The sequence below is a fragment of the Berghia stephanieae genome, chromosome 5 (genome assembly GCF_034508935.2).
Source record: "Berghia stephanieae isolate SIO BIC M18660-M18661 chromosome 5, UCSD_Bste_1.3, whole genome shotgun sequence".
NCBI lineage: Eukaryota > Metazoa > Mollusca > Gastropoda > Nudibranchia > Aeolidiidae > Berghia > Berghia stephanieae.
The window spans coordinates 36,143,974-36,150,245 of record NC_088364.1 but is presented as its reverse complement, the minus strand read 5'-3'; positions in this window follow the sequence as shown (position 1 = coordinate 36,150,245).

The following is a 6,272-nucleotide window of genomic DNA, read 5'->3' as shown; positions in this document are numbered from 1 at the left end:
GAAGGTAGCTGGTGCCAACTCTAAAACCTGTCCTTAACACGTTTCATGAAATTCAGATATATGCATGGCTAAATCATTAGGGTTCCTACCTAATGTTGGTCCTGCTGGGTGGGGTTCCCGACCTCCCCTAATGGGCAGTGAGGTACTTGCTGTGTCTTCTATCCCTCTGCATCTGTTTTTCAATTGCTTTCTGTCTTTGTCTTGGAATGAGATTACTTGGTTTTGTCCCGACCCAGGCTGGGAGGGAAAATCGAATGTATAGCTATAGTTTTGGGAGATGATATTTTTTTCCTTGTAAATCATCTATCTCTCTTTATATTTTTAACATATGATTTGTAACCATTTGAGTGTATTCCTCTTAGTGGGATCTTGTGCTGGTGTCTGGGTGAAACTTTTAGGTGATCTCAAACGTACTTTGATAGTGTGTGTGCTCTTGGAATCTACATGTTTCCTATTTGAACCAATTCCCCCTTGTCTTACCTTTTCTTTTGTGCTTTAATTGTAATTCTAGAACTTTTTACTATCCCATTTTCTTCCTTTTTACTGGCGCTGATATGACCTTAATGTGCTGCAAGCGCTGTAAAACCCTTAAAAACAAAAGCAAACAAATGTTGGTCCTGGGTCCCAATTTTCTGGATGCTCTTTTTTTTCACCTTCTGTTTGAGGATTTGATGTTCTTGCACTGGAGAACTTCGTTGGTCTTGAATATATGATGGCTAGGGTCTTTTGCCTGAATGATGAATGGTAACAGTCAAACTTAAGGGCCAGGACAAAAGAAAGTCTCATTTAATTATGTGTACGTTTTTACAGCCCTTGAAACACTTTTTGGGCATTTCAGCATTTGTATAAAGAAAGATGTTGAGAAAGTCGATTGTCAATCTGCACTTTCAAGCAGACAAATAGGGGACTTCGGAGAAGTAGATTTCTAGTGTAATCTATTCAGACAACAGTAAAGAAATTCAATATCAATAAGACGGCTACATTAAATAGTTGCAAAATACATATTAATGACCCATTGTAAAAACAAATTACAAGGAAAAAATATCCTCTATCTCTCATAAAGATCTTATTGTCTCTCTCCCAATAAAAGATCCCAAGCAGGGTCCAAACAAAACCAAATTCTTTCATTCTAGAACAGGAAATAATTTACACGGAAAGGACAATGGAAAAAATGGAATAGCAGGAATAATAAGAGGAAGTAAGTGATCATAGCCAACAAAGGAACTCAAGGGACCCCAAATACCTATAGTGAGGACATGGGATAAAGAGGACTGAAGCCATATAGAAGGGGATAACTGATACAGGGCATGTGGTCTCCACTTAGTTTACACGGTACTTCACATATATACAGGGCAGTAGATGAGACAGCGAGATTTGACCTCCATTGGTCCATAAGACAAGTCTTCAATTCCAATCTTGATCACCCGGATTTTATAGAAAGTATTGAATTTAATTTAGGTTTAGTTGGCATTAGAAGTAATGGTGTTTGCGACATGGCATTTTAGTGCCCGAAAAAAAGGGAAGATTGTACATTACACAAAAGAACATATAGAGTTCAGTGCCCATACGATTCTTGCTTCACAGGTGCCAATAAAAAAGAAGTATAGAACACCCTCTCAATAGCCCCCACCAACTGCCAACAGATATAGATTTCAATTCATTTTGACATGCAATTTTCTTACCACTCTCCATAAGACTCTCAAAGAAATCAACCCAACACCAGATTAATGATATAAACAAAATAATAAAAATAACTTATTTATTGAAGACAATTTTCATTTTAAATGAAAGAAATTGATTTAAAAAATTCATAAATCCAAATTTTATATTAAGCAGATTAGTGTAATGTCCCAATTATATGCATGAATATGAAAAGAAAGTGTGCGTTAAGATTTTCATTTTGTAAAGATAATTTATTTGTTAATAAGGACACAACAATAAAACGGTTACAAACATCAAAATAATAGCAACCTACAATATGATCGGTTGACTTTAAAATATTCTCTTTATTCCATATCAAATAAGATTTAAATTCTGAACTAAGCTGCTTGATATGTTTTGAAAATCAAATTAATGATGACAATAATTTTAAAATCGTTGGATTGCTCTGCCTTATAAAACAGATTCAGGTAAAATCACTTTCAAAGTTCATTAAATTAGAAGAAAATAAACAAAACAATCCAGAAGCAAGCTGCAGAAATTACAATGAAAGTAGATGCGAGGATCATGTGAGATGTCAACTAAAGGACTGTAGCACACGGGGAAACGTAAAAATTTTTTTTTTTTTTTTATAAAGGCATAGACAGATTTTAAACATGAAAAAATGTGTTTGAAACAGTGCCAGACAAAGCAGAGAGAAAAATACAAGAAGAAAAAAAAAAAAATGACCCCCCAAAAAATCAACCTGACTTGACTGGGGACTGAAAGTCAGACCTAATTATCTGTCAGATGTGCTACCATTACACCACAGATTACCTGATAGGATAGTTTAATGCTCACATTCTTCACGAGGGTAGGCGTTTCCACTGCGAACCCTCGTTGCATCACAAAACATGAACATTGAATACGAGAGGATGAGGATTAAGATAATTGAGTTAGTTCCATTTTTATTTTGAAAATATCAACAACAAAAAAGGAGCAGACAGTGGTATAAAAAAAGATCTGGAAAGGTGTGTATGAAACAGTGCTAGACAAAGCATAGAGAAAAATACAAGATTAAAAAAAAGACATCCCAAAAAATCAACATTTTACGTAAAAAAGTCATAGTAAGGACAAAGGACAATTGATAAGGGGGAGGGGAGGGGTAGCAATATAGTTGTGGATCAGTGAAGAATTCTATTGTCCCGCCCTAAGGGGAAATACCCCCACCAATATATATATATATATATATATATATATATATATATATATATATATATATATATATATATATATATATAATCCCATAATCTCATTGTAAAATATAAAGGCAGTGACTGTTGCATAGACTTAGCATATAGGTGTGAGATGATGAAATTTTTATCAATTTAACTATGAAATATACATCAGTATGGAAAACATTACAACAAAGTCAAACTTGTATAGGACGGACACCTTTCATTTCTGATAAAATTACTGCTGTTTACAAGTTAGCCAAAATTTTGTGAGAAATATTTCTTTCTTCTGGATTCCAATTTTTTCGAAAAGCAAAAGCTTTATTGTTTTGCACAAGCAATTTTTTTTCATGTTTGGTTTCAGGGGCTTTACAGCAATTGTGACACAGATAATTTCAGCACCAGTTAAAAATGATAGAGGAAAAGTTGTAGATCTGAAGTTAAAAAGACTAATGAAAAGACAAGACAAAGGGGACTGGTTTAAATAGGGAACAGAAAATTCTAAGAGAAATCCATCGATGTACCTATTTTGACATTAACTAAAAGTCCTATTTAGGCACAAGCAAAGGATCCAGTTATTAAAGATACACTCAGATATTTAAATAATCAAGACTAATAACTATAAAAGTACATAACAGAGAAATTATTTCCATGGAAAACAATATCATCTCCCAAAAAAATGTATACATTTGACTGTCTCCCTCCCAGCTAAGGATTGCTGCCAGGACCAGGTAAAAACTCAATCCAGAACAAAGATGGAGAGCAACATGTAAAAGGAAAACATATGGGGGAAAGAAGACACTGCAAGTGACCTCTCTGCACACCATGGGAGGTCAGCCCAGAAATTTCTTTTTATATTTCAATTCAATTCAACGGTTTATTTTTAGGCAATTGCAAATTATAATAGACTTGTTTGTGCCTATCTGTGCACATTACAAATCGTGTACACACACACACATGCACGGAAAGAGAAAGATAGAGAAATGTACATAAAGAGAGAGGGATAGCGAGACTGTAGTGTCTATAACATAAAATCCAATAAAGGTCAAATAAGAATGGTACCATTCCAAGGTACATTGAAAATTGATAAAAGACAAAGATCAATTAACTTCTTATGTCACAGCAATAAAGAAGAAATCAGATGAAAGCAGGGAAAAGTCCTTTTCCAAAAATACCAAAATTTAACAATAAGCACCGGGATAAACAAGTCTCGAGAAAGAAAGAAATCCTAACATCATGATACATTGACCACTATTTGTTTGTTTTGAAGGGTTTTACAGCACTTGTGAAACATTTCGGTCATTTCATTCAGTGCCAGGAAAAAGAAAGAAAAAGAGATAGTAAAAGAACATAGATTTACAATTGAAAGCACACAAGAAGAAGTAAGACAACGGGGAATGGTTTAAATAGGGAACAGGTGTAGATTCCATGAGCACACTTTCAGTGTACTTAGTCCGAGACCACCTAAAAGTCTCATCCTGGTACAAGCACAGGCCCCCACTAAGAGGAATACACTCAAATGTTTACAAATCAATATCAATATATATATATATATATGGAATGAGAAATCTCATTCCAAGATAAGGACAGAAAGCATGGTGGAAAACATTATATAGGGGGAATAGGAGACACAGTAAGTGCCTCCCTGCCCACTATGTTATACATTGATCAACCATGCCAGGTCATGACTATGCAAGTATATTAATATTATTGTCATTTTAATATAATAATTAATAATAATATTGAAAATAACAATCATGATAATAATAATAATAATCATGATAATAATAATAAAATAATAATAATAATAATAATAATAATAAAAAAAATAATAATAATAATAATAATAATAATAATAAAATAATAATAATAATAATAATAATAATAATAATAAGTACGGTACTTGTTTTGAGAATAAGTATTTATTCCCCGTACGCAAATGTACTAAATTGATATTGATTGATGATAGGGGGGGGGGGGGACGTGAGGGGGCAAAAGAATGTACAAATCCAAGACTTTCAAGGCAACCATTAGACCAATCAAGAAAAAAGACAAATATGCAAGACAATTTCAAAAATGTTATCACACAGTGTACAAAGTACCAGTTGAAATATAACTTGTTCACAGGTTGAAGATAAAATGTTTTAATTCTCATAATTTCAAAATATGTACAACTACACACTCTCATGTTTAAAAAAGAAATATTTGATCAGAGGACAATCCTATATAAGTAGTATGTGGGGTGAAATGATTATTAGTCTCGATTGGGATACAAAATAAGATTAGGCTAGAGTAGGTATATTAATTATCAAAGCATTGAACGGCCAGATTTCTGAGGTTCCTATGCGCACTTGGCATTGACTGGACATTTGGGATTTATTCTCATCTGATTGAAGGTAAAAACCATAATGCCATGCAGAGGTTACAAAGCCAAAGTGACTATATTTTTTTTGCTACAAAAGCCAAGATGACTTCAATTCATGGCTTTGAAGACCGAGAAGTAATAAACAAGCAGGAGAAATAAAGGCAGTTCTAAATTATCAGATGATTTGAATATAGATAAAGATCAACATAATGAATCAATTTACAACCACATAAACATTAAAAACAAAAGAGTCAATAGTTGATACAGTGGTCACTGCTTAATAATCTGACAACATCACCGGCTATTAACCAGAGTTGTTAGAGCTGAGGGAGACACTTTGGGGAGGGGGGGGGGGGGGGGGGGTATTCAAACTGAGAAATTGAAGTTGCAGTATAAGTTTTGCAGAATCATTTTCTAAAAAGATTTCCTAGCTACATTATTTTGAACTGCATACGATATCATTCTGATTTTATTTTGATCCTCATTGGTAATTTATATTTTTCCAATTACCAAACACGAGAATCAGTTGATTTAGGCTACGCTCCCCATCACATCAACAGCTTTGATGGCCGAGCCTATGTAATGCTGTAATTATGAAATGTTTAACTTTAGGGGTATCAATGATTTTAATGTTACCTTATGTTATGCAATGAATTCTGAGACAGTGCAAACACAACTCTTGTAGTTCATTGACAATTAATCAAATATGTGAATAGGTATATGTGTGAATTACACTTGCAAGACACGTGATTTTCTTGCTAAAATTGAGATACATCTATTTGGATCAAAATTTGAATCAGAAAGCCTCTATTGCATGACACATTGATGCTCCATTATGCATACAGTAAAAAAAAAATAGCGAGTTACAACATTAAATAAAGCAGGATATCAGAGGGATGTCTTTGATGATGAGCACTATTACACGAGCTATAACGAGGTAGGTTAATAAGTTTTGTTTGTTTGTTTGTTGCTTTAGGTCTCTTCCAACACAATTGAGGTTATATGAGAGACCGCTGAAACAAAAAAACAAGCAA